Below are 8,054 nucleotides of genomic sequence, written 5' to 3'. Positions count from 1 at the left end.
CTGTGAGGTGGGTGATTGTGGGGCGGTATATTTCAGGAGGAGCAGTGCGGGAGGCGGTGTGGGGTGGAGGGGATGACTGGAAACACGTTAACGTGGGGCTCACCGTTTGTATTGTTTTGATTGATCAGTACTCACTAACGTCGTACCTCGTTACCTGCTCCCGGCCCCCCATCCCGCCCTCTCTTTCCCCCCCCCCCCCCCATCCTGCCCTCTCTTCTCCCCCCCCCCCCCCCAACCCGCCCTCTCTTCCCCCCCCCCCCCATCCCGCCCTCTCTTCCCCCCCCATCGTGCCCTCACTCCCCCCCCCATCGTGCCCTCACTCCCCCCCCCCCATCGTGCCTCACTCCCCCCCCCCCCCCCATCGTGCCCTCACTCCACCCCCCATCCCGCCCTCTCTCCCCCCCCATCTCTCTCCCCCCATCCCTCCCTCTCTCCCCATCCCGCTCTCTCTTCTCCCCCCCATCCCACCCTCTCCCACCCCCCCATCCCTCTCTCTTTCTCCCCCCCATCCCCCTCTCTTTCTCCCCCCCATCCCCCTCTCTTTCTCCCCCCCATCCCCCTCTCTTTCTCCCCCCATCCCCCTCTCTTTCTCCCCCCCATCCCCCTCTCTTTCTCCCCCATCCCCCTCTCTTTCTCCCCCCATCCCCCTCTCTTTCTCCCCCCATCCCCCTCTCTTTCTCCCCCCCCATCCCGCTCTCTCTTCTCCCCCCCCCCCATCCCGCCCTCTCCCACCCCCCCATCCCCTCTCTTTCTCCCCCCCATCCCCCTCTCTTTCTCCCCCCCATCCCCCTCTCTTTCTCCCCCCCATCCCGCCCTCTCTTTCTCCCCCCCCATCCCCCTCTCTTTCTCCCCCCCATCCCCCTCTCTTTCTCCCCCCCCATCCCCCTCTCTCTTCTCCCCCCCCATCCCGCCCTCTCCCACCCCCCCATCCCCCTCTCTTTCTCCCCCCATCCCCTCTCTTTCTCCCCCCCATCCCCCTCTCTTTCTCCCCCCCCCATCCCGCCCTCTCTTTCTCCCCCCCCATCCCCCTCTCTTTCTCCCCCCCCCCATCCCGCTCTCTTTCTCCCCCCCCATCCCGCTCTCTTTCTCCCCCCCCATCCCCCTCTCTTTCTCCCCCCCATCCCCCTCTCTTTCTCCCTCCCTCCCCCCCATCCCCCTCTCTTTTCTCCCCCTCCTCTCTTTCTCCCCCCCCCTCTCTTTCTCTCCCCCCCCATCCCGCTCTCTTCTCTCTCATCCTTTCTTTCCCCCCTCCTTCTCTCACACACTCTCTGTCCCCCCTACCCACCTCTCTCCCTCTCCTTCCCCTGTCCTCCCCCCCCCCCCCCCCCCCCCCCCCCCCCCCCCCCCCCCCCCCCCCCCCCCCCCCCCCCCCCCCCCCCCCCCCCCCCCCCCCCCCCCCCCCCCCCCCCCCCCCCCCCCCCCCCCCCCCCCCCCCCCCCCCCCCCCCCCTCACCCCCCCCCCCCCCCCCCCCCCCCCCCCCCCCCCCCCCCCCCCCCCCCCCCCCCCCCCCCCCCCCCCCCCCCCCCCCCCCCCCCCCCCCCCCCCCCCCCCCCCCCCCCCCCCCCCCCCCCCCCCCCCCCCCCCCCCCCCCCCCCCCCCCCCCCCCCCCCCCCCCCCCCCCCCCCCCCCCCCCCCCCCCCCCCCCCCCCCCCCCCCCCCCCCCCCCCCCCCCCCCCCCCCCCCCCCCCCCCCTCACTATTCCCTTTCTCCCAAACACTCCCTCCAATCCCTTCCCTCTTGCCCCTGCTCTCTCCTACTCCCCTTCCCTTGCTGCCCCTTTACTCCCTATTGTCCCATTTTGCTCTGTCTCCTCTCACTGATCTTTGCTTGTGTTGCCTCCTCTCCCGCTCCCCCTTCCCCCTCTCCTCTCCCGCTCCCCCTTCCCCCTCTCCTCCCCCGCTCCCCCCTTCCCCCTCTCCTCTCCCGCTCCCCCTTCCCCCTCTCCTCTCCCGCTCCCCCTTCCCCCTCTCCTCTCCCGCTCCCCCTTCCCCCTCTCCTCTTCCGCTCCCCCTTCCCCCTCTCCTCTCCCGCTCCCCCTTCCCCTCTCCTCACCCGCTCCCCTCCCTCTCCTCTCCGCTCCCCCTTCCCCCTCTCCTCTCCCGCTCCCCCTTCCCCTCTCCTCTCCCGCTCCCCCTTCCCCCTCTCCTCTCCCGCTCCCCCTTCCCCCTCTCCTCCCCGCTCCCCCTTCCCCCTCTCCTCTCCCGCTCCCCCTTCCCCCTCTCCTCTCCCGCTCCCCCTTCCCCCTCTCCTCTCCCGCTCCCCCTTCCCCCTCTCCTCTCCCGCTCCCCCTTCCCCCTCTCCTCTCCCGCTCCCCCTTCCCCCTCTCCTCTCCCGCTCCCCCTTCCCCCTCTCCTCTCCCGCTCCCCCTTCCACCTCTCCTCTCCCGCTCCCCCTTCCCCCTCTCCTCTCCCGCTCCCCCCTTCCCCCTCTCCTCTCCCGCTCCCCCTTCCCCCTCTCCTCTCCCGCTCCCCCTTCCCCCTCTCCTCTCCCGCTCCCCCTTCCCCCTCTCCTCTCCCGCTCCCCCTTCCCCCTCTCCTCTCCCGCTCCCCCTTCCCCCTCTCCTCTCCCGCTCCCCCTTCCCCCTCTCCTCTCCCGCTCCCCCTTCCCCTCTCCTCTCCCGCTCCCCCTTCCCCCTCTCCTCCCCGCTCCCCCTTCCCCCTCTCCTCTCCCGCTCCCCCTTCCCCCTCTCCTCTCCCGCTCCCCCTTCCCCCTCTCCTCTCCCGCTCCCCCTTCCCCCTCTCCCTCTCCCGCTCCCCCTTCCCCCTCTCCTCTCCCGCTCCCCCTTCCCCCTCTCCTCTCCCGCTCCCCCTTCCCCCTCTCCTCTCCCGCTCCCCCTTCCCCCTCTCCTCTCCCGCTCCCCCTTCCCCCTCTCCTCTCCCGCTCCCCCTTCCCCCTCTCCTCTCCCGCTCCCCCTTCCCCCTCTCCTCTCCCGCTCCCCCTTCCCCCTCTCCTCTCCCGCTCCCCCTTCCCCCTCTCCTCTTCTCTCCCGCTCCCCCTTCCCCCTCTCCTCTCCTCTCCCGCTCCCCCTTCCCCCTCTCCTCTCCTCTCCCGCTCCCCCTTCCCCCTCTCCTCTCCTCCACCCCCCCCCCCCCCTCCCTTCCCCACTGTGTTGTGTCTGTATCCTGTCTCTCCCCCTCCCCCAGCCTGTCAGAGAACCAGTCCCTACTGAAGATGCCTCCTTGGGTTAATGTTTGGCTGTTGGGAGCCATTTGCCTCTCTATGGCTCTGCATTTCCTCATTCTGTACGTCGACCCACTGCCGGTGAGTCCTACAATCCATACAGCTTGTGTTTATACAGCGCACGTTAGTTACAGGCCCGCGTTTGTACCGTGCACGTTGGTTACAGGCCTACGCTTTTACTGCGGGCATCGGTTACAGGCCCGCGTTTATACCATGCATGTTGGTTACAGGCCCGTGTTTGTACCATGCATGTTTACAGGCCTGCATTTTTACTGCGCGCGTCGGGTCCAGGCCCGCATTTGTACAGCGCCCGTCGGGTACAGGCCCGCGTTTGTACAGCGCGCATTGGGTACAGGCCCACATTTGTACAGCGCATGTCTGGTACAGGCCCGTGCTTTTACTGAGGGCGTCAGGTAAGAGCCCGCGTGTGTCGGGTACGGGCCCATGTTTGTACTGTGCGTGTCGGGTATGGGCCTGTGTTTGTACTGCGCATGCGTTGGGTACAGACCCGTGTTTGTACCACTAGTGTCAGCTGCAGGCCTGCATTTGTATGGAAGGTATTGGGCTGTATTTGGACTGTGTATGTCACTGTATCAGCCTGCGTTTTTTTCCGGGAGCAGTGGGTTAATGGTTGCGTATTAATGCTGTATGTGTACAGGCCTGGGAATTGGAGTGGGTCCCTGAGAGTGAGCACACAGTCTGTAATGTGCACAATGGCCTCACTGCTTCTGTCTCTCTGTCTCTCCCTCCCTCCCTCCTCCTCCTTCCCTCCTCCTCTCTCACACACACACACACACACACACACTCACTGTCTCTCTCTCTCTCCGTCCCTCCCTCCCTCCTTCCCTCCTCCTCTCTCTCACACACACACACTCACTGTCTCTCTGTGCCCCCTGCAGCTGATCTTCCAGATCCGGCCCCTCCACACTCTCCAGTGGATCATGGTGCTGAAGCTCTCCCTGCCGGTCATCCTGCTGGATGAGACCCTCAAGTTTGCCGCGCGTAACTATGTCGAGCCTCCAAAGGAAGCCGAGGGGCTGAACAGGCACAAGAGCTGCCTGGCGTCGTGGCTGGAGGGCGTCTCCTGGAGTTTCATCTTGGTGGCTGGTCCTTTGGTGGTCTGGTTATACAGCACGGACACCAATATCACCAAGGTGCTGTGGTCCTGACGGTCAGGCTGAGGGAGGGAGCACAGACACACAGGGAGACTGGGCAGGATAAAACCACCTCCTTCCCCCCCCCCCCCCCCCAACCGACACCACCATCCAGGACCATTTAACAAGGCAAACCATCCCAGAAACCCGGGGGAGGGGGAGGGGGCTGCTCCTGATACAGTCGGATTGGTATATCCCCACGTTTCCTCCATGTAAGAGCTCCTTGTGGCTGCATTGTGATCAGAGCTGTTTGAGAGGGGCTGGGAGCCTGCACTTTACACATCGGGGGGAGGGAGGTGGTCTCAGGGTCACGCCGGGGAGGGGGGGGGGTGAGAGCAGGATCATCGTGAGGCTGTCACAGATTCCCCCACTCACTTCACAACAATCGGTATAACCCAGTGAGGGCAGAACCAATTCTGACTCAGCACCCTCTCTCTCTCTACCACCCTCCTTCCATTCCCCACTGGGAGGATCAAAACCTACCCTACCCACAGCCCACCATGAGGATCCAGTAAATCACCGGGTTAGAGAGAGAGAGAGAGAGGATCACTGCCCAGTGATCCCTGGGTTAGAGAGAGAGAGAGGGGAAATCAGCCAGGGTTCCTGCTCCTGATCACTGTCCAGTGATCCCTGGGTTAGAGAGAGAGAGAGGGGAAATCAGCCAGGGTTCCTGCTCCTGATCACTGCCCAGTGATCCCTGGGTTAGAGAGAGGGGGGAAATCAGCCAGGGTTCCTGCTCCTGATCACTGCCCAGTGATCCCTGGGTTAGAGAGAGAGAGAGGGGAAATCAGCCAGGGTTCCTGCTCCTGATCACTGCCCAGTGATCCCTGGGTTACAGAGACAGAGAGGGGAAATCAGCCAGGGTTCCTGCTCCTGATCACTGCCCAGTGATCCCTGGGTTAGAGAGAGAGAGGGGAAATCAGCCAGGGTTCCTGCTCCTGATCACTGTCCAGTGATCCCTGGGTTAGAGAGAGAGAGAGAGGGGAAATCAGCCAGGGTTCCTGCTCCTGATCACTGCCCAGTGATCCCTGGGTTAGAGAGAGAGAGAGAGAGAGAGGAAATCAGCCAGGGATCCTGCTCCTGATCACTGTCCAGTGATCCCTGGGTTAGAGAGAGAGGGGAAATCAGCCAGGATTCCTGCTCCTGATCACTGTCCAGTGATCCCTGGGTTAGAGAGAGAGAGAGAGGGGAAATCAGCCAGGGTTCCTGCTCCTGATCACTGCCCACTGATCCCTGGGTTAGAGAGACAGAGAGAGGGGAAATCAGCCAGGGTTCCTGCTCCTGATCACTGCCCAGTGATCCCTGGGTTAGAGAGAGAGAGGGGAAATCAGCCAGGGTTCCTGCTCCTGATCACTGTCCAGTGATCCCTGGGTTAGAGAGAGAGAGAGGGGAAATCAGCCAGGGTTCCTGCTCCTGATCACTGCCCAGTGATCCCTGGGTTAGAGAGAGAGAGGGGAAATCAGCCAAGGTTCCTGCTCCTGATCACTGCCCAGTGATCCCTGGGTTAGAGAGACAGAGAGAGGGGAAATCAGCCAGGGTTCCTGCTCCTGATCACTGCCCAGTGATCCCTGTGTTACAGAGAGAGAGGGGAAATCAGCCAGGGTTCCTGCTCCTGATCACTGCCCAGTGATCTCTGGGTTAGAGAGAGAGTGGGGGTGAGATCAGCCAGGGTTCCTGCTCCTGGTGATGTCCGTTGAGCTGAGCAGTATGGTGACCTGCTCCTCCAGTGCCTCTTGCCTTTGATTCCTCAACATTGGACACTCCAGACCCACCATCCCCTCCGTCCTTCCATCCCTGAGCACTGTGTTCCCAGCAACCTGCTCCTGAGAGAGACTGTGCACCAAGTGCAGCCCTGGACTATCTCTCCTATATGTTCTGTTGCAGTCTGTATTTATTTCTGTTAGTGAACACTAAATCATTCCAGCAACTAAGTCTGTTCTCCCTCCACTACATGCCCAACTCAGTAACACATTCCCTTGTTGTCCAGGTTTTAATTATATATTTGTGTAATAACTATCACACAACAGCGACTGAGTTCCAAGTTAGCACCAGCTACAAACAGAAGACAAACACTAGCTCTCTCCCTGAGTCCATTTCACCTTCATGTCGTTCTGTCTTTCCTCTTCCTTTGCCAGTCTCCTTTTCTTGTATTTCTTTCCAATGTCTGTCTTCATATTTTTGTGCAGTTCCCTTCCAACTATCTATCTCTTTTCCCCCTTTCTATTCGGTCTCTCCCTCCGTCCCCCTCTCTCCTTCCCCTTGTCTCCCCCTCTCTCTGGCCCCATCACTTGCTGTGGTTCCCTCACTCTCGCTGTCTCTCTCTCTCACTCAGTCACTCACTCTTCCCTCCCTCCACCTCGCTTTTGCCCTCTCTCTCCCCTCTCTTCCCCCCTCCCCTCTCCCCGTCCTCTCTCTTCCCCCCCCCCCCCTCCTCCTCTCTCTTCCCCCCCTCCTCCTCTCTCTTCCCCCCTCCTCCCCCCCCCCCCATGCTCTCCCTCGTTCTCGCTCTCGGTCTCCCACCCTCCACCGACCCCGCTATCTCTTTCTCTTGGTTGGGGCTTTGTGGGTGGGTCAGGTTGAGTTGAAAGGTCTGAGTGATGCTGCTGTGTGGGGATGTTGATAGTTTGGGAGAGCGCGGGTTGCTGGGTTTGGGCTCTCTCTGGGTTTCAGTGTGGTCGCTCTTCAGCTGTGAACCTGGAGACTCACTGAGTTAATCCCCAAGCCCGCTGATCCCTGCCCAGTCCTGTCTGCACTGTCCTGATTGTGATCTATTCCCTGTCACGTGGAGGTCTCAGTGGATCATTGACTGACTGACCCTCATCCACTAGCTTCCATTTCTTCCCCTCTGCGGGATAGAGTTTCTAATTCGATTGGGCTGTGTTGTAATTCAGGGATCTTCCTGTGCCCCCACCCCATGCCCTTCCCTTCATGTCCTGGAACTCTCTCGGACAGCCTGTGACAGACTGTTCACTGTCAGCAGAGGGGCCGAGAGACTGTGCTCTCTGCTACAGCAGCTTGGCACCAACTTAAACATCTCTGTGAGAGACTGTCCCCTTCCTTTCTGGGACCATCGCTATTTCCTCACCCTCTGACACACACACACACACACACACACACACACACACACACACACACACACCCGCTGATCAGATTGTTTTTAAATGTAAGAAAACTTAATAAAAATGAATTATAATCAGTGGTTGGACCGCTGACTTGTTTTGACGCAAACCTTTCACTTTGATCGTAGCTGCCTCTCCATCGCTCTGTGGTCTTTCTCTGTGATCCCGGGATTCATCCTCCTGGTGAAAGACCAGGCAGGTTTGTCCCTTCTGGAGACGGAGGGGACAGAATTGAACCAGACAAGATCCTGAGGGGGACCTGGAATCAGCTGGATGTGGAAAAGATGTTTCCGAGAGAGAGAGCCTAGAACGAAGGGTGTCCGTTTAAAACCAAATGTGATGTTCTGTCAAAAGGTTGAGAGACTCCCTGTTCCCTTCCTCAGAAGGATACACTATCTCCAAAAGCCACGCTGGACAGACCCTCGATCAAGGGGATGAAAGATGATTGAGGGGGAGGGCGTGATGCAAGGAGTGTGTTAGGAGTTGATCTTACTGACCTCAGCAGGACAGACTAGGAGTGCCAGATGTTTCTCCATCTCCCTGCGCGTCGATTGGGAAATAATGGCAAGCATGACTTTGTAAACTTGTGGCTCGAGCCAC

General features: G+C 61.3%; 1 long non-coding RNA gene across 1 annotated transcript; it reads left to right on the top strand.

Annotated features, from left to right (window-relative positions):
* Positions 1-3,141: 3,141 nt before the first annotated feature.
* Positions 3,142-7,531, top strand: LOC140474257 (uncharacterized). The gene is made up of 2 exons (XR_011958962.1): positions 3,142-3,262; positions 4,081-7,531. It is a non-coding gene; the product is annotated as an uncharacterized lncRNA (long non-coding RNA).
* The last annotated feature ends 523 nt before the right edge of the window (positions 7,532-8,054 follow it).

Source organism: Chiloscyllium punctatum, unplaced genomic scaffold (genome assembly GCF_047496795.1).
Source record: "Chiloscyllium punctatum isolate Juve2018m unplaced genomic scaffold, sChiPun1.3 scaffold_904, whole genome shotgun sequence".
In the NCBI taxonomy this organism is placed as follows: Eukaryota; Metazoa; Chordata; class Chondrichthyes; order Orectolobiformes; family Hemiscylliidae; genus Chiloscyllium; species Chiloscyllium punctatum.
The sequence above is the reverse complement of the archived record's forward strand: the minus strand, read 5'-3'. Positions and strand labels throughout refer to the sequence as shown.